This window comes from Panulirus ornatus, chromosome 18 (assembly GCF_036320965.1).
Source record: "Panulirus ornatus isolate Po-2019 chromosome 18, ASM3632096v1, whole genome shotgun sequence".
Lineage (NCBI taxonomy): Eukaryota > Metazoa > Arthropoda > Malacostraca > Decapoda > Palinuridae > Panulirus > Panulirus ornatus.
This window is the reverse complement of record NC_092241.1, coordinates 24,210,281-24,233,488: the sequence shown is the minus strand read 5'-3', so window position 1 is coordinate 24,233,488 and position 23,208 is coordinate 24,210,281. Positions and strand designations below refer to the sequence as shown.

General features: G+C 40.5%; 1 long non-coding RNA gene across 1 annotated transcript in view; it reads left to right on the top strand.

Annotated features, from left to right (window-relative positions):
- The window catches only part of LOC139755003 (uncharacterized), a 32,100-nt gene extending 9,773 nt beyond the window's left edge, over positions 1-22,327 (top strand). Inside the window, exon 2 of the long non-coding RNA XR_011714005.1 lies at positions 18,283-22,327. This is a non-coding gene — a long non-coding RNA (uncharacterized lncRNA). The remainder of the gene's footprint in view (positions 1-18,282) is intronic.
- Positions 22,328-23,208: the final 881 nt, after the last annotated feature.

The window sequence follows — 23,208 nt, the reverse complement described above, 5'->3', positions numbered from 1 at the left end:
AAAAACAAATGGATTTGTATGTAGCATTTATATATCTGGTGAAGGCATATGACAGAGTTGATAGAGATGCCCTGTGGAAGGTATTAAGAGTATATGGTGTGGGAGGCAAGTTGGTGGCAATAGTGAAAAGTTTTTATCGAGGATGTAAGGCATGTGTACGTGTAGGAAGAGAGGAAAGTTATTGGTTCTCAGTGAATGTTGGTTTGCGGCAGGGGTGTATGATGTCTCCATGGTTGTTTGATTTCTTTATGGATGGGGTTGTTAGGGAGGTGAATGCAAGAGTTTTGGAAAGAGGGGCAAGTATGCAGTCTGTTGTGGATGAGGGCGCTTGGGAAGTGAGTCAGTTGTTGTTCGCTGATGATACAGCGCTGGTGGCTGATTCATGTAAGAAACTGCAGAAGCTGGTGACTGAGTTTGGTAAAGTGTGTGAAAGAAGAAATCTGAGAGTAAATATGAATAAGAGCAAGGTAATTAGGTACAGTAGGGTTGATGATCAAGTCAAATGGTAAGTAAGTTTTTAATGGAGAAAAACTGGAGGAATGAAGTGTTTTAGATATCTGGGAGTGGATTTGGCAGCAGATGGAACCATGGAAGTGGAAGTGAATTATAGGGTGGGGGATGGGGCGAAAGTTCTGCGAGCGTTGAAGAATGTGTGGAAGTCAAAAACATTATCTCGGAAAGCAAAAATGGGTATATTTGAAGGAATAGTGGTTTGATCTATGTTATATGACTGCGAAGTGTGGGCTTTAGATAGAGTTGTGAAGGAGGGTGGATGTGTTGGAAATGAGATGTTTAAGGACAATATATGGTGTGAGATGGTTTAATCGAGTAAGTAATGTAAGGGTAAGAGAGATGTGTGGTAATAAAAAGAGTGTGGTTGAGAGAGCAGACGAGGGTGTTTTGAAATGGTTTGGTCACATGGAGAGAATGAGTGAGGAAAGATTGACCAAGAGGATATATGTGTCAGAGGTGGAGGGAATGAGGAGAAGTGGGAGACCAAATTGGAGGTGGAAAGATGGAGTGAAAAAGATTTTGAGTGATTGGGGCCTGAACATGCAGGAGGGTGAAAGGTGTGCAAGGAATAGAGTGAATTGGAATGATGTGGTATACCGGGATTGACGTGTTGTCAATGAATTGAACCAGGGCATGTGAAGCGTCTGGGGTGAACCATGGAAAGTTCTGTGGGGCCTGGATGTGGAAAGGGAGCTATGGTTTCGGTGCATTATACATGACAGCTAGAGACTAAGTATGAACGAATGTGGCCTTTGTTATCTTTTCCTAGTGCTACCTTGCGCACATGCGTGGGGAGGGGGTTGTTATTTCATTAGTGGCAGGGTGGCGTTGGGAATGAAGAAAGGCAGCAAGTATGAATTATGTACGTGTGTATGTATGTATATGTGTGTGTGTGTATATATATATATATGTGTGTACGTTGAGATGTATAGTTATGTATATTTGCGTGTGTGGACGTGTATGTATGTACATGTGTATGTGGGTGGGTTGGGCCTTTCTTTCGTCTGTTTCTTTACGCTACCTTGCTAATGCGGGAGACAGCGACAAAGTAAAGTAAAATAAATATATATTATATATTATACTTTTTTGGTGTCTAATGAATATATATTATATATTATACTTTGTCGGTGTCTCCCACATTAGCAAGGTAGTGCAAGGAAACAAAAGAAAGAATGGCCCAACCCACCCACATACACATGTATATACATACACATCCACAGATGCACATATACATACCTATACATCTAAATGTATACATATATATACACACACACAGACATATACATATATATACATGTACATAATTCATACCTTCTGCCTTTATTCATTCCCGTCGCCACCCCACCACACATGATATGACAAACCCCCTCCCCTATCCCCAGGGGATAGGGGAGAAAGAATACTTCCCACACATCCTGACGTGAGGTAGGTGACTAAAGGGTACAGGAGCGGGGGGCTAGAAACCTTCCCCTCCTTGTATTTTAACTTTCTAAAAGGGGAAACAGAAAAAAGAGTCTCGCAGGGATGCTCATCCTCCTCGAAGATTCAGATTGGGGTGTCTAAAGGTGTGTGGATGTAACCAAGATGAGAAAAAAGGAGAGATAGGTGGTATGTTTGAGGAAAGGAACCTGGATGTTTTAGCGAAACGAAGCTCAAGGGTAAAGGGGAAGAGTAGTTTGGGAATGTCTTGGGCATAAAGTCAGGGGTTAGTGAGAAGACGAGCAAGGGAAGGAGTAGCACTACTCCTGAAACAGGAGTGGTGGGAGTATGTGATGGAGTGTAAGAAAGTAAACTCTAGATTGATATGGGTAAAACTGAAAGTGGATGGAGAGAGATGGGTGATTATTGGTGCATATGCACCTGGGCATAAGAAGAAAGATCATGAGAGGCAAATGTTTTAAGAGCAGCTGAGTGAGTGTGTTAGTAGTTTTGATGCACAAGACCAGGTTATAGTGATAGGTGATTTGAATGCAAAGGTGAGTAAGGTGGCAGTTGAGGAAATATTGGTGTACATGGGATGTTCAGTGTTGTAAATGGAAATGGTGAAGAGATTGTAGATTTGTGCACTGAAAAAGCACTGATGATTGGGAATACCAAATTTGAAAAGAGGGATATACATAAGTATACATACGTAAGTAGAAGAGATGGCCAGAGAGTGTTATTGGATTACGTGTAATTGATAGGTGCGTGAAAGAAAGACTTTTGGATGTTAATGTGCTGAGAGGTGCAGCTGGAGGTATGTCAGATCATTATCTTGTGGAAATGAAGGTGATGATTTGCAGAGGTTTTCAGAAAAGAAGAGAGAATGTTGGGGTAAAGAGAGTGGTGAGAGTAAGTGAGCTTGGGAACAAAGGACTTAAGGGGAGTGGGGCTGGAATGGGATGTGTTTAGGGAAGTAGTGATGGCTTGCGCAAAAGAATGCTTGTGGCATGAGAAGCGTGGGAGATGGGCAGATGAGAAAGGGTAGCGAGTGGTGGGATGAAGAAGTAATATTATTAGTGAAAGATAAGAGAGAGGCATTTGGATGATTTTTGTAGGGAAATAATGCAAATGATTGGGAGATGTATAAAAGAAGAGGCAGGAGGTCAAGAGAAAGGTGCAAGAGGCGAAAAAGAGGGTAAATGAGAGTTGGGGTGAGAGAGTATCATTAAATTTTAGGGAGAATAAAAAGATGTTTTGGAAGGAGGTGAATAAAGTGCGTAAGACAAGGGAACAAATGGGAACGTCAGTGAAGGCGGATAATGGAGAAGTGATAACAAGTAGTGGTGATGTGAGGAGATGCAGTGAGCATTTTGAAGGTTTGTTGAATGTGTTTGATGATAGAGTGGCAAATATAGGGTGTTTTGGTCAAGGTGGTGTGGAAAGTGAGAGGGTTAGGGAGAATGATTTGGTAAACAGAGAAGAGGTAGTAAAAGCTTTGCGGAAGATGAAAGCTGGCAAGGCAGTGGGTTTGGATGGTATTGCAGTCGAATTTATCTAAAATGGGGGTGACTCTTGTTGACTGGTTGGTGAGGATGGATATTCAAAGTATGTATGGCTCAAGGTGAAGTGCCTGAGGATTGGCAGACTGCATGCATAGTGTGATTGTACAAAGGCAAAGGGGATAAAGGTGAGTGTTCATATTACAGAGGTATAAGTTTGTTGAGTATTCCTGGGAAATTATGTGGGAGGGTATTGATTGAGAGGGTGAAGGCATGTACATAGCATCAGACTAGGGAAGAGCAGTGTGGTAGAGGATATGAGGATCAGGTGTTTGCTTTGAAGAATGTATGAGAAATACTTAGAAAAACAAATGGATTTGTATGTAGCATTTATATATCTGGTGAAGGCATATGACAGAGTTGATAGAGATGCCCTGTGGAAGGTATTAAGAGTATATGGTGTGGGAGGCAAGTTGGTGGCAATAGTGAAAAGTTTTTATCGAGGATGTAAGGCATGTGTACGTGTAGGAAGAGAGGAAAGTTATTGGTTCTCAGTGAATGTTGGTTTGCGGCAGGGGTGTATGATGTCTCCATGGTTGTTTGATTTCTTTATGGATGGGGTTGTTAGGGAGGTGAATGCAAGAGTTTTGGAAAGAGGGGCAAGTATGCAGTCTGTTGTGGATGAGGGCGCTTGGGAAGTGAGTCAGTTGTTGTTCGCTGATGATACAGCGCTGGTGGCTGATTCATGTAAGAAACTGCAGAAGCTGGTGACTGAGTTTGGTAAAGTGTGTGAAAGAAGAAATCTGAGAGTAAATATGAATAAGAGCAAGGTAATTAGGTACAGTAGGGTTGATGATCAAGTCAAATGGTAAGTAAGTTTTTAATGGAGAAAAACTGGAGGAATGAAGTGTTTTAGATATCTGGGAGTGGATTTGGCAGCAGATGGAACCATGGAAGTGGAAGTGAATTATAGGGTGGGGGATGGGGCGAAAGTTCTGCGAGCGTTGAAGAATGTGTGGAAGTCAAAAACATTATCTCGGAAAGCAAAAATGGGTATATTTGAAGGAATAGTGGTCTGATCTATGTTATATGACTGCGAAGTGTGGGCTTTAGATAGAGTTGTGAAGGAGGGTGGATGTGTTGGAAATGAGATGTTTAAGGACAATATATGGTGTGAGATGGTTTAATCGAGTAAGTAATGTAAGGGTAAGAGAGATGTGTGGTAATAAAAAGAGTGTGGTTGAGAGAGCAGACGAGGGTGTTTTGAAATGGTTTGGTCACATGGAGAGAATGAGTGAGGAAAGATTGACCAAGAGGATATATGTGTCAGAGGTGGAGGGAATGAGGAGAAGTGGGAGACCAAATTGGAGGTGGAAAGATGGAGTGAAAAAGATTTTGAGTGATTGGGGCCTGAACATGCAGGAGGGTGAAAGGTGTGCAAGGAATAGAGTGAATTGGAATGATGTGGTATACCGGGATTGACGTGTTGTCAATGAATTGAACCAGGGCATGTGAAGCGTCTGGGGTGAACCATGGAAAGTTCTGTGGGGCCTGGATGTGGAAAGGGAGCTATGGTTTCGGTGCATTATACATGACAGCTAGAGACTAAGTATGAACGAATGTGGCCTTTGTTATCTTTTCCTAGTGCTACCTTGCGCACATGCGTGGGGAGGGGGTTGTTATTTCATTAGTGGCAGGGTGGCGTTGGGAATGAAGAAAGGCAGCAAGTATGAATTATGTACGTGTGTATGTATGTATATGTGTGTGTGTGTATATATATATATATGTGTGTACGTTGAGATGTATAGTTATGTATATTTGCGTGTGTGGACGTGTATGTATGTACATGTGTATGTGGGTGGGTTGGGCCTTTCTTTCGTCTGTTTCTTTACGCTACCTTGCTAATGCGGGAGACAGCGACAAAGTAAAGTAAAATAAATATATATTATATATTATACTTTTTTGGTGTCTAATGAATATATATTATATATTATACTTTGTCGGTGTCTCCCACATTAGCAAGGTAGTGCAAGGAAACAAAAGAAAGAATGGCCCAACCCACCCACATACACATGTATATACATACACATCCACAGATGCACATATACATACCTATACATCTAAATGTATACATATATATACACACACACAGACATATACATATATATACATGTACATAATTCATACCTTCTGCCTTTATTCATTCCCGTCGCCACCCCACCACACATGATATGACAAACCCCCTCCCCTATCCCCAGGGGATAGGGGAGAAAGAATACTTCCCACACATCCTGACGTGAGGTAGGTGACTAAAGGGTACAGGAGCGGGGGGCTAGAAACCTTCCCCTCCTTGTATTTTAACTTTCTAAAAGGGGGAAACAGAAAAAAGAGTCTCGCAGGGATGCTCATCCTCCTCGAAGATTCAGATTGGGGTGTCTAAAGGTGTGTGGATGTAACCAAGATGAGAAAAAAGGAGAGATAGGTGGTATGTTTGAGGAAAGGAACCTGGATGTTTTAGCGAAACGAAGCTCAAGGGTAAAGGGGAAGAGTAGTTTGGGAATGTCTTGGGCATAAAGTCAGGGGTTAGTGAGAAGACGAGCAAGGGAAGGAGTAGCACTACTCCTGAAACAGGAGTGGTGGGAGTATGTGATGGAGTGTAAGAAAGTAAACTCTAGATTGATATGGGTAAAACTGAAAGTGGATGGAGAGAGATGGGTGATTATTGGTGCATATGCACCTGGGCATAAGAAGAAAGATCATGAGAGGCAAATGTTTTAAGAGCAGCTGAGTGAGTGTGTTAGTAGTTTTGATGCACAAGACCAGGTTATAGTGATAGGTGATTTGAATGCAAAGGTGAGTAAGGTGGCAGTTGAGGGAATAATTGGTGTACATGGGGTGTTCAGTGTTGTAAATGGAAATGGTGAAGAGATTGTAGATTTGTGCACTGAAAAAGCACTGATGATTGGGAATACCAAATTTGAAAAGAGGGATATACATAAGTATACATACGTAAGTAGAAGAGATGGCCAGAGAGTGTTATTGGATTACGTGTAATTGATAGGTGCGTGAAAGAAAGACTTTTGGATGTTAATGTGCTGAGAGGTGCAGCTGGAGGTATGTCAGATCATTATCTTGTGGAAATGAAGGTGATGATTTGCAGAGGTTTTCAGAAAAGAAGAGAGAATGTTGGGGTAAAGAGAGTGGTGAGAGTAAGTGAGCTTGGGAACAAAGGACTTAAGGGGAGTGGGGCTGGAATGGGATGTGTTTAGGGAAGTAGTGATGGCTTGCGCAAAAGAATGCTTGTGGCATGAGAAGCGTGGGAGATGGGCAGATGAGAAAGGGTAGCGAGTGGTGGGATGAAGAAGTAATATTATTAGTGAAAGATAAGAGAGAGGCATTTGGATGATTTTTGTAGGGAAATAATGCAAATGATTGGGAGATGTATAAAAGAAGAGGCAGGAGGTCAAGAGAAAGGTGCAAGAGGCGAAAAAGAGGGTAAATGAGAGTTGGGGTGAGAGAGTATCATTAAATTTTAGGGAGAATAAAAAGATGTTTTGGAAGGAGGTGAATAAAGTGCGTAAGACAAGGGAACAAATGGGAACGTCAGTGAAGGCGGATAATGGAGAAGTGATAACAAGTAGTGGTGATGTGAGGAGATGCAGTGAGCATTTTGAAGGTTTGTTGAATGTGTTTGATGATAGAGTGGCAAATATAGGGTGTTTTGGTCAAGGTGGTGTGGAAAGTGAGAGGGTTAGGGAGAATGATTTGGTAAACAGAGAAGAGGTAGTAAAAGCTTTGCAGAAGATGAAAGCCAGCAAGGCAGTGGGTTTGGATGGTATTGCAGTGGAATTTATTAAAAAAGGGGGTGACTGTGTTATTGACTGGTTGGTAAGGTTATTTAATGTATGCATGACTCCTGGTGAGGTGCCTAAGGATTGGCGGAATGCTTGCATAGTGCCATTGTACAAAGGTAAAGGGGATAAAAGTGAGTGATCAAATTGCAGAGGTATAAGTTTGTTGAGTATTCCTGTGAAATTATATGGGAGGGTATTGATTGAGAGGGTGAAGGCATGTACAGAGCATCAGATTGGGGAAGAGCAGTGTGGTTTCTGATGAGGTAGAGGATATGTTGTTCAGGTGTTTGCTTTGAAGAATGTATGTGAGAAATACTTAGAGAAGCAAATGGATTTGTATGTAGCATTTATGGATCTGTAGAAGGTATATGATAGAGTTGAGAGAGATGCTCTATTGAAGGTATATAGAATATATGGTGTGGGAGGCAAGTTGTTAGAAGCAGTGAAAAGTTTTTATCGAGGATGTAAGGCATGTGTACGAGTAGGAAGAGAGGAAAGTGATTGGTTCTCAATGAATGTTGGTTTACTTCCGGGGTGCATGATGTCTTCATGGTTGTTTAATTTGTTTATGGATGGGGTTGTTAGGGAGGTGAATGCAAGAGTTTTGGAGAGAGGGGCAAGTATGCAGTCTGTTGTGGATGAGAGAGCTTAGGAAGTGGGTCAATTGTTGTTCGCTGATGATACAGCGCTGATGGCTGATTCATGTGAGAAACTGCAGAGGCTGGTGACTGAGTTTGGTAAAGTGTGTGAAAGAAGAAAGCTGAGAGTAAATGTGAATAAGAGCAAGGTTATTAGGTACAGTAGGGTTGAGGGACAAGTCATTTGGGAGGTAAGTTTGAATGGAGAAAAACTGGAGAAAGTGAAGTGCTTTAGATATCTGGGAGTGAATTTGGCATCGGATGGCACCATGGAAACGGAAGTGAATCATAGGGTGGGGGAGGGGGCGAAAGTTCTGGGAGCGTTGAAAAATGTGTGGAAGGCGAGAATGTCATCTTGGAAAGCAAAAATGGGTATGTTTGAAGGAATAGTGGTTCCGACAATGTTATATGGTTGCGAGGCGTGGGCTATAGAGTTGTGTGGAGGAGGGTGGATATGTTGGAAATGAGAGGTTTGAGGACAATATGTGATGTGAGGTGGTTTGATTGAGTAAGTAATGAAAGGGTAAGAGAGATGTTTGGTAATAAAAAGAGTGTCGTTGAGAGAGCAGAAGAGGGTGTTTTGAAATGGTTTGGTCACATGGAGAGAATGAGTGAGGAAAGATTGACTGACAAAGAGGATATATGTGTCAGAGGTGGAGGGAAGAAGTGGGAGACCAAATTGGAGGTGGAAAGAAGGAGTGAAAAACATTTTGAGTGATCGGGGCTTGAACATGGAGGAGGGTGAAAGGCTTGCAAGGAATAGAGTGAATTGGAACGATGTGGTATACCGGAGTCAACATGCTGTCAATGGATTGAACCAGGGCATGTGAAGCGTCTTTGGTAAACCATGGAAAGTTCTGTGGGCCTGAATGTGGAAAGGGAGCTGTTCCCTTGTCTTATGCACTTTATTTACCTCCTTCCAAAACATCTTTTTATTCTCCCCAAAATTTAATGATACTCTCTCACCCCAACTCTCATTTGCCCTCTTTTTCATATCTTGCATCTTCCTCTTGACCTCCTGCATCTTTCTTTTATACATCTTCTAGTCATTTACACTATTTCCCTGCAAAAATCGTCCAAATGCCTCTATCTTCTCTTTGACTAATAATCTTACTTCTTCATCCCACCACTCACTACCCTTTCTAATCTGCCCACCTCCCACGTTTCTCATGCCACAAGCATCTTTTGCACAAATCATCACTGCTTCCCTAAATATATCCTATTCCTCCCCCACTCCCTTTGTGTCCTTTGTTCTCACTTTTTTCCATTCTGTACTCAGTCTCTCCTGGTACTTCCTCACACAAGTCTCCTTCCCAAGCTCACTCACTCTCACCACTCTCTTCACCCCAACATTCTCTCTTCTTTTCTGAAAACCTCTACAAATCTTCACCTTCGCCTCCATAAGGTAATGATCAGACATACCACTAGTTGCACCTCTCGGCACATTAACATCCAAAAGTCTCTCTTTCATGCGCCTATCAGTTAACACGTAATCCAATAATGCTCTTTTGCCATCTCTCCGACTTATATACATATACTTATGTATATGTCTCTTTTTAAACCAGGTATTCCCAATCACCAGTCCTTTTTCAGCACATAATTTTAGAAGCTCTTCACCATTACCATTTTCAACACTGAACACCCCATGTACACCAATTATTCCCTCAACTGCCACATTACTCTCCTTTGCATTCAAATCACCCATCACTATAACCCGGTCATGTGCATCAAAACTACTAAAACGCTCACTTAGCTGCTCCCAAAACACTTGCTTCTCATGATCTTTCTTCTCATGCCTCGGTGCATATGCACCAATAATCACCCATCTCTCTCCATCCACTTTCAGTTATACTCATATCAATCTAGAGTTTACTTTCTTACACTCTATCACATACTCCCACCACTCTTTTTTCTGGAGTAGTGCTACACCTTCCCTTGCTCTTGTCCTCTCACTAACCCCTGACTTTACACACAAGACATTAAGGATGATATATAAAATATATATTTTTTCATTCATGTTCACCATTTCTCATGCTAGCAAGGTAGCTTTAAGAACAGGGGCCTGAGCCTAAGGGGGAATATCCTCACTTGGCCCCCTTCTCTGTTCCTTTTAGAAAAATTGAGATGGGAGGGGAGGATTTGTAGTTCCGTGTTCCCTCCCATTTTATTTGTCTTTCACGATATGCAAGGAATGCATATGAAAATTTTTTTCTTTGTTTCTAGTTTGTTGAAACAGGATATAGGATTCCATTGACAGCACGTCGACCCTGGTATACCACATTGTTCCAATACACTCTTTTCCTTATATGCTTCTCACCCTTCTGCATGTTCAGGCCCTGATCCTTCAAAATATTTTTAACTCCATCCTTCCACTTCCAGTTTAGTATCCTGCTTCTTCTTTTTCCCTCCACTTCATCCTTCCACTTCCAGTTTAGTATCCTGCTTCTTCTTTTTCCCCCACTTCTTTCCTCACTTATTCTCTCCATATTCAAACCATATCAACATATCCCTCTTCTCTCTTAACCACACTCATTTTATTACCACACATCTCTCTTACATTTCATAACTTACTGGATCAAACCACCTCACACCACATATTTTCCTCAAACATTTCATTTCCAGCACATCCACCATCCTCCATACAATATTATTGGAACTACTACTCCTTCAAACATACCCAATTTTTATCGAAGATATTGTTCTTTCCACATTTTCTTCATTGCTTCCAGAACTTTTACCCCCTCCCCCACCCCGAGACTCGCTTCCACTTCCATGGTTCCATTTGCTGCCAAGTCCATTCCCTGATATCTGAAACACTTTACTTCCTCCAATTTTCCCCCTTCAAACTTACATCCCAATTAACTTTTCGCTCAACCCTTCTGAACCTAATAACCTTGCTCTTATTCACATTTACTCTCAACTTTCTCCTTTCACACACTTTTCCAAACTTATTCACCAACTTTCTCACTCGAATCAGTCACCAGTGCTGTATCATCGGTGAATAGCATTTGACTCACTCCCGAGGCCCTGTCATCCCCAGTAGACTGCTCACTTGCCCCATTCTCCAAAACTCTTGCACTTACCTCCCTAACCATCCCATCCATAAACAAATTAAACAACCATGGGGACATAATGCACCCCTGCTGCAGACTGACCTTATTTGGGAACCAGTCATTCTCCTTACTTCCCACTTGTACACATGCCTTACACTCTTGATGGAAATTTCTTACTTCTTGCAGCTTACCCCCCACGCCATGTATTCTTCCACAAAGCATCTTTATCATCCCTATCTTATGCCTTCTCCAGATCCATAAATGCTACATACAAATCCATCTGTTTTTTTAAGTATTTCTCACATATATTCATAAAAGAAACACCTGATCCACACATCCTCTACCACTTTTAAAACCATACTGCATGTCCCCAATCTGTTGCTCTGTACATTCCTTCACCCTTTCAATTAGTACCCTCCCATACAGTCTTTCAGGAATACTCAACAAACTTATGCCTCTTAGTTTGATCACTCACCTTTATCCCCTTTGCCTTCATGCAGTGGCACTACACATGCATTCTGCCAATCCTCAGGCAGTTCACTATGATCCATACATACATTGAATATTCTTATCAACCAGTCAACAACACAGTCATCTCCTTTCTTGATAAATTCAACTGCTGTACCATCCAAGCCCACCACCTTGCCAGATTTCATATTCCAAAAAAGCTTTCCCTACCTCCTCTCTTCACCAAACTCCACTCCCAGACTCTCTCTTACTATGCATACCACCCTGACCAAAAGTGAAGTGTTTTAGATATCTGGGAGTGGACTTAGTAGCAAGTGGAACCATGGAAGGGGAAGTGCGTCCTGTCCATCGTTTCCCTTGGCTGCTTTACACCTGTTTCAGCCCATTAATAGCATGTCATCCCCCCTGCATACCACATGGTTCCATTTCATTGTGTCCTTTGGATGCCTTTCACCCTCATTCATGTTCAGGCCTTGATCACTCAAAATCTTTTTCACTCCATCCTTTTATCTCCAGTTTGGTCTTCCCCTTCATTATGTCACCCTCCACTTTTGTCAGTCTCTTCTCATTCATTTTATCCATATGTCCAGACCTTTTCAGCAAACCCTCTTCAGCTTTCTCAACCACACTTCTTTTATACCACATTGCCCTTTTACCCTTTTCGTACTTATTGGATGAAACCACCTCACACCATATATTGTCCCCAAAAATTTCATTTCCAAAACATCCATGCATCCATACAGCATTGTTGAGATCACTATATCTTTTAAACGTACTCATTTTCTCCCTCCCAGATTACAACCTCTCCCATTGCACATTCCTCATTGCTTTCAGAACCTTAGCCCCCTCCCCAACCCTCTGAATCATCCACTTCCATGGTTCCATCCCTTGCTTTGTCAACTCTCAGGTATCTAAAACACATCACCTTTTCTAATTTATGTTCATTCAAACTCATACTCATCCCTCTGCCTTACTAAACTCGATAAGCTTATTTTTATTCACATTTACTCTCAACTTCCTCCTTTCACACACTCATCCAAACTCAATCACCAACTTTTTTTTTATGTTGAAGGCTCCAGTAATGGACAAAAGTCCACATCAAGGCTGGATCTTAATTGAAATACAGAGAATTATGAATCGGAAACAGGAAAGACAGGGGAATCTAAATATGAATTTTGGAGGAAGTGAAAGCCCTGTCTTTTTAAAGGTGCCAGGTCAGGGTTATTGGGAAATTCATGTGTGGGTAGAGAGTTCCAAAGCATTGATGTGTATAGAAAGAAGCAAGTATCAAAATGGTCCACCCTTGAGTTGCTTATGGCCACAGAATAATCATGTGATGCAGCAGCTTCCTGAGTATTGCGTGGTATAGCTAGTGGTGGGAACACACAAGCAGCTAACTCTCAGGAGCAGAGACCAAAGTGATACCTATAAAAAAGGGAAAGTGAACCAACATCGTGGCGTAGGGCATAAGGGTCAAGTTTGGAACTTAGCGTGGGATAGTTCCCAAGTCGGGAATGCTTTCAACTGAATTCTGTCAAGTAAGCATACAGAGCTAGAATTACCCCAAATGTTCGAGCAGTACTCCATACAAGAATGAATGAATCCTTTGTATGAATGGAGCAACTTTTAAGAAGAGAAGTTTTGGCATCTAAAAAGGACACTCAGTTTCTTAGAGGCAGACTTAGATATTCCTGTAATGTGGGGTTTCCAAGAAAGAGTGGATGTTACAGTAATGCCTAGTATGTTCATTGAGTCAAGAGGTGGAATTACAGAGCTGTCAAGGGAGCGACAAGAGTTGTGGGGAGTTTTTGACAGAGAGATGGGTAGAAATTGGGTCTTGAAGGCATTAAGCTTAACAAGATTTTGTCTACCCCACCAAGATATCCTGTCAAAATTTGAGTTTATTAAGGAAGCTGTGTCAAGATGAGATGCAGATTGAGTGAAAGAAGAGGAAGCAGAATTGAAGAATGTGAATGAATGCATTGTTGAGTTGTCAGTGAGTGAATGCATTGGATTATTTGTGGAAGAGAGGAAATAATTGAAAAAAGAAGAAAATGTGTAGGGGACAGGACAGAATCTTGAGGGACACTGGTGTTGATGGAGAAAAAGGGTGAGGCTGATCCATCAACAACCACAGAGAAAGATTGGCTGGCAAGAAAGCTAGATATAAAGGAGCAAAGTGAGGAAGGAAACCAAAAGATGGGAGCTTAGAGATGAGACCTGGATGTCACATCCTGTCAAAAGCCTTAGGTATGTCAAGGGCAACTACACATGACTGCCCAAGAATATCACCAGTGGATCACGCCTAATGAAAGTCATACTGGTGATCAGAGAGGACAGTGATTTTCGAGGTATTTAAGGATATGGGAGTTGAGGATAGATTTAAAAACTGGAAATGGTAGATGTCAAGGCAATAGGACAATAGTTAGAGGCATCAAAATGGTCACCCTTCTTAGGGATGGAATGTATCAATGCTTGTTTCCAAGGAGAAGGAAAAGTTTTGGTTTTTAAAGAGAAATGGAACTGACAGGCAAGAACAGGTGCAAGTTCAGAGGCACGCTCTTTCATTACATGGGGATGGATGCCATCAGGACCATAAGCCTTGCTTGTATCTACAGAAAGAAGCACTTTTCAGATAGTCCAAAAAAAGATTACAGGAGGAGGTATAGGATTAGTAAGGGGAGCATCAGGGGGTGAAGGAATGTTAGAGTTTTCCATGATGGAGCTAGAAGAGAAATGGGAACCAAAGAGAATTGCTTTGTCTGTGGAAGAGACAGCTATAGTACCATCAGAATGGAAAAGTGAAGGATAGGTAGAGTGGTAGAAGTTGTTAGAGATGTCCCTAGCTAAGATCAGAAAGACCTATCATTGGATGATGAGGAGAGGTTATTGCACTTCCTTTGAGTAAAGGAGCACTTTGCCTCATGGATAATGTGCTTGTGGCTATTATGAGCAGTGATAAAAGCTGAATGGGATCCAGAGGAAGGAGAGTTTTCCAAGCCCGATATTCCTAATTCCTTGTCTGAATGGCCTTAGAACAGGAGAGTTGAATCATGGATTGGATGAAGAGGTTGTTGTGGAGGAATAGATACTTCCATTCCTGGAAAAACAACCTCTGCTATGCTTTTGGTGGAGACAGACATATCACATAAGAGACTAATTTACCCAAGGAAAGTCAGAAAAGAAGTTTTGAAAGTTTTTCAGTCTGCTTTGTTGAGGTGCCAGTATTTACACTTAGAAGGGGCTGCTCACTTAAATCTGCCATCAGTACTGTGTCATCAACAAACAACAACTGACTCACTTTCCATCCCCCCCACCCCACCCCACCCCCACCTCCTACAGATTGCAACCTTGCCCATTTCTCTATGGTCCTTACTTTTTGGTCCCTCACCACCCCATTCATAAACAAATTAAACAGCTATGGTGACATCATACACCTCTGCTGCAGAGCAGCCCTCACCTGGAACCACTCACTCTCCTGTCTTCATAATTGTACAAATTCCTTACACTTGTTAGAAACTTCTGTTTCTAAAAGCTTTCTCCCGCATCATAGATTCGTAAGACCCTCTACCCTGCTAAATCTAATAATCTCGTTTTCATTCACATTCATTCTCAACTTTCTCTTTTGACACACTCCCAAACTCAGTCACCAACTTCTACAGTTTTTCACTCTAATGTGCCACCAGTGCTGTCTCATCAGCAAACAACAGACTCACTTCCCAAACCCCCCTCAACCTGTACAGACTGCCTTCTTCCCCTTCCCTCCAAGATCCTTACATTTTCCTCCCTCACCAGCCCATTCATAAACAAATTAAACAGCCATGGTGACATCGCACAACCCTGCACCAGACTAACCTTCACCTAGAACCACACACTCTCCTCTCTTTCTGCTTGTGCACATGCCTTACACACAAGATAGAAACTTCCCACTGCTTCTAGTAGCTCAACCCCACACATCAAATAAGACTCTTTGCCTTGCTAAACTTAATAACCATGCCATTATTCACATTTACTTTCAACTTGCTCCTTTCACACACAGTCTCCAATTAATACAGTTTCTCACTGGAATCTGAAACAAGTGGTGTGTCATCATCAAAGAACAACTGGTATTTATCATTCCCCCTCACCCCTTACAGACTGCATACTCTCTCTCTTCTATTCAGGAGCCCATTCATTATTGTTCTTCACCACCCCATTCATAAACAAATTAAACAGCCATGGTGACTTCACACACCCCTGCAGCTAACCAACCTTCACCTGGAACTACTCACTCTCTTCTGTTTTTACTCTTACACATGCACTTTTGATAGAAACTTCTCACTGCTTCTGGTAGCTTTTCCCCTTCTCTCTCTACTCTTACACATGCCTCACTCTCTTGATAGAAACTTCTCACTTCTTTTAGTAGCTTTTCCCCCCACATCATATATTTGTGACTGTTTTTATTCATATTTACTTTCAACTTCCTCCTTTCACACATACACTCCAAAACTCAGTAACCAACTGAGTATGCAGTGTGTAGGGGGTGTGGGTGAATGAGAAGTGCCAGTTGTTTTTTTGCTGTTAACACAGCACTGGTTTCAGATTCAAGTGAGAAACTATGTTAGTTTTGAAAATACTGTCACCAGGACAAATGGAATAAAACTCAAAGCTAAGAGATGTAGTACGGACATGGGAAAAAGTTTCTATTCCTATAGGTGTGTTGAGCACTGGAATAAGCTACCATCAGATGTAGTGAATGCTAAGACTAGAAATACCTTCAAAAGTTGTTTAGACAAATATTTTATAAATTCAGATATACTCTGAGAAAAATGCCAGAAATGAATAGTAGAAGACTAATTTGCAGCAGCGTGGAGTTAGTGATTGCTTAAAAAAAACTGCTGAGTCCTCCTGTTGCCTGTCTTTCTTATGTGAACCTCTACAATTTCTTACTCAAATGTGCCACTGATGCTGTGTCATCAACAAACATCAACTGATTCACTTTCCAGGTCCCTCTCACCCCTGACTGACTTTGTAATCTCCCTTCTTTTCAAGATCCTTTTATTTTCTGTGCTCCCTGCCCTATTCATAAATATATTTAATGCCCTGGTGACACTGCACACCCCTGCAGCAGACCAAAATTCACCTGAAATGACTCATTCTCCTCTCTTTGTCTTATGCTCTTAACTGGAACTTTTCTTTGCTTGTAGGAGCTTTCCCCAACATCATATATTTGTAAGACTTTCCATAAAGCATCAATATTAACCAAGTCATATTATATCTCCACATACATAAATGCCATATTCGTAACCTGTTTTTCGAAGTATTTCTCACGAACATTCTTTAAAGCGCTCATAATCCACACATCCTCTACCAATCTTGACACTAGTCTCATGCTCTGTACATGCTTTTATATCCTTTATAAAGGGGCACCTTATATGTATTCTACCAGTCCTCAGGCACCTCATCATGATCCATACATATATTACTTCATTGGGTTGATGTCAGGTATTTGTGGTTGCCAGGGAAGTGATTGTTCTGAATGCTATTTGTGGTTTGCAGCTTTATTAAATTTGCTTTGATTAGGTTGAGACATTTTTATCATTGACAATAGAAGATATGAGTTTTCTTTGAAGGATAAATTGAAGGAATAGTTAATGCAAAGTTAAGAGTAAATGTGAATAAGAGCAAGGTTATTAGGTACAGTAGGGTTGAGGGTCAAGTCAGTTGGGAGGTGAGTTTGAATGGAGAAAAACTGGAGGAAGTGAAGTGTTTTAGATATCTGGGAGTGGGTCTGGCAGCGGATGGAACCATGGAAGCGGAAGTGGATCATAGGGTGGGGGAGGGGGCGAAAATTCTGGGAGCCCTGAAGAATGTGTGGAAGTCGAGAACATTATCTCGGAAAGCAAAAATGGGTATGTTTGAAGGAATAGTGGTTCCAACAATGTTGTATGGTTGCGAGGCGTGGGCTATGGATAGAGTTGTGCGCAGGAGGATGGATGTGCTGGAAATGAGATGTTTGAGGACAATGTGTGGTGTGAGGTGGTTTGATCGAGTAAGTAACGTAAGGGTAAGAGAGATGTGTGGAAATAAAAAGAGCGTGGTTGAGAGAGCAGAAGAGGGTGTTTTGAAATGGTTTGGGCACATGGAGAGAATGAGTGAGGAAAGATTGACCAAGAGGATATATGTGTCGGAGGTGGAGGGAACGAGGAGAAGAGGGAGACCAAATTGGAGGTGGAAAGATGGAGTGAAAAAGATTTTGTGTGATTGGGGCCTGAACATGCAGGAGGGTGAAAGGAGGGCAAGGAACAGAGTGAATTGGAGCGATGTGGTATACCGGGGTTGATGTGCTGTCAGTGGATTGAATCAGGGCATGTGAAGCGTCTGGGGTAAACCATGGAAAGCTGTGTAGGTATGTATATTTGCGTGTGTGGACGTATGTATATACATGTGTATGGGGGTGGGTTGGGCCATTTCTTTCGTCTGTTTCCTTGCGCTACCTCGCAAACGCGGGAGACAGCGACAAAGCAAAAAAAAAAAAAAAAAAAAAGTAATGCAAAGAACATTAAAAACTTAAAAAAAAATGTGTATTTATATTAAAGAAAGGTCAGGAGATGGGGACCTGCAAGTACAAACTCCCTCCATGTATGCACTAATGGATAATCATAAATTGATAATCTTACACATACATTATGTAGTACATCCATTTTGTATTATCATAAACTAACATTTCAGCTGCCTTGAATACATGCATACCTGTACACAGACTCGCACATATTTACCTTGTGCAGTACATGCATACTTTTTACACATTTAGTAGCAAATGCACATATACACATAAAATCAATCTTCTCACCAGATGATCAGCTCAACGCAGAAGGTGGTGGCAGCACTGGCACACATAAAAGTGGAACATAAAGAGGATTTGGTGGTTCCATTTGGGATCCCTTGACATTCTTCCCATCAGCCATCCTATGGGGATCATATGGTCTCTGCTGTCCATTTACTTCAAAGACTTTTCTACATGTTTATGCCGACCAGTCATGTGCCCACCCCATATGCTCCACTTGTGGCATGAACACATCCATATGTCTGTGTGTATGTATTTGGCTCTTTGGCCTTGAGATTCAAGAATGATTTTTTTTTTATTTATGATATATATTTTTACATGTTGAAGAGAATGGGAGCAATAGATTTACTCAATTAATTGAGCTCTTGAGGATGGTAAAGGACAGTACTATGACATTTGTGTTTGATGTAAAATCTTACTTATAGCCAACCTTGAACATATAAAACTTGTTACAGTATTTTCTTGTATCCATGATGTCTTTTAAACATGAGAACCTGTGTCTACAGTAAAATTTGAGTGTCAATCATTTTGCAAATAATGGATACTTCATGTACAGTATTTCTCTGGTTGTTTATGCACATGTAGCTTCTGGTACTTGAACTTCATAATTTCAATCTTATGTGATGGAACATAAAATCCAAACAATATTATATGCTTATGTTGTCCATGATAGCCAATGCACAGTTGATGCTTCAGTTAATCACAAGTTAATGGTCTGGGTGAGTGTGTGATGTTTGATCTGTTTGGATGAGAGGCATGTATTTGATCACATGTATAAACTTGCTTTCAGAGGAGTTAGTGCATTGTTTGAAAGGCATTCAGTTTGATCATTTGAGTTTGTGGTCTCAGTGTTATATATATGTTTGAGGCATTTAACTATTAAGATTTAATACGTGGTCTCAGAACTATTATGTAAGTTTAAGAGGCTCTTGCATATCAGCTCTAGGTGAACTCCTACCAAAGCTGATGCAGCTTTATAATGCCAGGAAAACTGAATTTAGCATTCCCTTTATTAGCTTCAGTAATTGATCAAGAACTGTTACTGTAATTGAGCAATGTGATATATGATCAGTAGATAATAGATACCATGGAAATCAAGGAAGCCATCAGTCATATATGACTGGAAAGCTGAGTAGTCAAAAGAAACAATGCAACCAGTCAGTAGAATATTGATATATGGTTTGTCGATCATAAATCATACTAAACCCTTGCCAGTCACAAGAAAGATGATGATATTTGATTAGCAAAATCAACTTTTCCAAAGAAGTATTCGTTAACAGTCACTTGAGAACTGATGTGTCATTGGTAGATCACAGATCCCAAGTAAAACTTGCAAGGCTAAAGCTTTAAGGTGACTATATATGATTGGTATATGTGACAGTATCTGCCATGAAATTTTTCCCCTCTATAGATCAGTGGTGTGTCATTGCTAGATCTAAGGTCGCAAAAGAGCTTTACAAAGTCTTGGAGTATTCAGCCTTATAAGTCTAGTACCCAAAGGAAAAACTAATACCAATCAGTAGAGTAGTGATGTGTGGTTGCAAGGTTAAGCACCACAAGGAAGTATTGTTAGCAATCATTAGAATGATAGTAAGATTAGGGTGTGTAATTGGTCTCAGTGCCTCTGTGGTCCTGAGAGTGGTATTGTGAATTGATGTACAGTTATTAGGTTTGAGTACCCTAAAGAGGTAATGCTAGTGGTCATCAGAGTGTTGTGTGGATGTTAGGTTTGAGTGCCCCAAGAAGTGTTGTTAGTTTTCAGTAAGACAGTGGTGTGTGTCTGTTAGGTCCAATTCCTCCCAGGAATAAGTATTCATGGCAGTGTACGTGGTAGTTAATGGCTGCCACGTCTGAGTGTTCCCAGGATATAGTGCCCGTAGTCATTAGTTATTAGGTGCAATTGTTATGTGTGATTGTTTCCAGGAATTATTATTGGTTGTCAAATGAGTGATGTTGGGTGGTATGAGTCCCTTGAGGTAGTAGTGCTAGTGGTCAGTAGAGTGATGGTGGGAGGGTTTTAAGTCTTATTGACCCCAGGAAGTATTGTTAGTGGGCATTGAGATTATAATGTTTGCTGACTAGGGCTGACTGCCCTCAAGAAGTGTTAATAGCAGTTAGTGTTGATCATTTGTGGATGTTAGGTGTGAGAGGTCTCCCAGGAAGTATTACTCGTGGTCATTTAAGTGTTGATGTTTAGTTATTTGACCCGAGTGCACCGCAAGAAGTATTGTTAGTGGTCAATAGTGATGTTTGGTTATTTGATTTGAGAGTGCACCACAGGAAGTAATGTGAATAGTCAGTAGAGTGATGACTTAATGTTGTTTGGATTTAGTGCCAGCAGGAAAAATTAGAAGTTATCAGTAGGGATAATGGTGTGTGATTGAATAGTTAGTATTGGTCATTTCATTGATATCATGTTGTCAGTTCCAGTTTGGTAAATGTGTTGTTAATAGGGCTGAAAACTCCTGACAAAGGTTTGAATACCTAACTAAGTTGAAAACTAAGACTGACCATATATCACATTTCACAGGATTAACCAGTCTTTTCATTAACATTTCAAGTGTACTCCTCTGCATTGTTTTAGAGAGCAAATCATTGCTTAAAACTTCAAGATGTTGTGTTTTTAAGATTCCTCATTTTAATGGAATAATTCAAAACTGCAAGCAGCAGCATTTGCAGGATTTTTTTTATTGTACATTCTAACAGTTGTGATGAATTTGAGAATAGCATTCGCTCTGCAGTTGCAATTCTCAAGAATTAGAAGTGTGTCTGGGAAGTATCTTCATTTGTGAGAGGACTTATTGATTGGCAGAGATGATCAGAAATGTGTTGAGCTGTTATTCAAATATGTATGTAGTAGGGAAAAAATTGATACAAAATGTTTTGGATGTTATTACTATTTTGTTGTAAGCTCTTTCAGATTATCACAATTTTTTTAGGCAGTTTGATTTTTTTTTCTATTTTAATTCCCAAGTACAGCATTCCTGCTTCTCAGACCTTTGGAATTATCTTTGTCAAGACAGTGTAGGGCATATTGCTAAATACTGGAAAATTGTTTGGAGCAGGTGATTTGAAAAATGGACATACATGATGTACAGCATTTCATCAGTACATTTTGGCCAATGGGGGGCTCTGATATGTTCACACTGTTATCCTAGGATTAAGTTTTAAGGTTATCAGAGGTTGTGATCATAACCGCTCCAGTTAAATGGAATATCTCATGTAAGACATGGAAGCTAATTTACAGGATAAAGGCATCCATCCTTTTGTGTGTCATTTGAGATAGTTAGGAATATATGCTTCGGGAATGGACCATATATGGTAACTGGTGATGGATATCGTTATTGAGCTAACTTATTAAATGGAATTTTTGTGTACTTAATGAAAGCCTTTACTTTATCATTTGAAGGTTGCGTACTTTTGAAGACTAGCATGAGAAATCTTACTCCATACAGCTATTATTCTCATTATTATCTATTACAAAAGTTGATTTAAGCTTTTCTATGTTTTGTATTGTAAAAACCAGTGAAGTTAGCATTTTAAGAGGATTGCTTTTGTTTTATTGTTTAGATATACTTTTTGCTCTCTTTAGGCTAAAGGTTTTCCAAATCATTCAGGAGAAATTTCTTTGGAGAATGACTTCTGGGCACAACTTGCTTTGTCATAAGATTATTGATGTAATCACCAGCCACCTGTGGTGGCAGTGTAATCATCATCTGCATATGTTGAGAGAGCAATCACAAGCCACCTATGGTGGCAGTGTAATCACCAGCCCATATGTTGGTGGAGAGATCATCTGCCATTTATAGTGGCAGTTTAATAATCAGCCATCTTTGGTGGCAGTGTAATCGAGTCAGTGAAGATGGTTTGTGATACTTATGTTTGGACTAATCACTAGCCACCTGTGGTGGCAGGGAGAGTGGTTTGTGATACACAGGATTAGACTGTAGTAATCTTAAGCATTGTATGATATTAATGTAAATTTATGCTTGTTCTATAATAATAGCTTGCTATGAAAGATTCCTTGTAATATTAAATAAAATTGATTTTTACATATCAGCCATTATTTCTTCTATTAGCTGTGATGGCATGGGCAATTGTATATTTCAGTTATAGTGAAACTGTATTATCGACTATGGACAAAGAGAGTACAGTATGATCTCGGATGAACTTACCACTCCAATAGTGCCACCTTGATGCTCCCACATCATTGAAAGGGTTTCCGAGTTTATATAATAGTGACTAATGATAATGATAATAATGGCCATCTCAAATGCACTGTGCATGGAATTTTGATTTTACAACCCCATATTATGGGACTCCTGCATCTTTGTTGCTCCACTTAAGGAGGAAAATGATGGACTTCTTTGGAGTGAGAAGGTTACAAGTGAGACTGTACTCCTCTTCATACACTGGCTGTGATACAGCAGCACCCAAAGGTGACTATCACTCTCATTGGAAACAGTAAGAGGATCCCCTTATATAGGCATATTGTGCTGGTTAGGGCCATAGGTCACAAAATGTGGTGACGTGAGAGTGTGTTTGCCGAGTGAGCAAAGATCAACTGAGAAATAAGTGTTTAATGTGGATGTAGGCATTTTGGTCGTGACACCCGTGTCCAAACCAGTTTTTCCACATTATGTTTCTCGAGTAAAAGTAAAGCTGAAAGTTACAATTATATATAGAATATATCCAACCTGAAGATAATATTAATTTAAATATATTAATATGTAAATGATAAGTCCATGAGGATACATTAAAAAAATAAAAGCTACAAAAACTATTTATTTGGTGGACATCACATATGGTTTCTCAAAAGCTGAGAGCAAGCATTCCATTTCGGGAGAGTGTATTAGCTGAACCTGAAAAGGACTTCTTTGACAACATTATTACATTATAAATACAAAGCGAAGAGATTACAAAACTAAACACAGA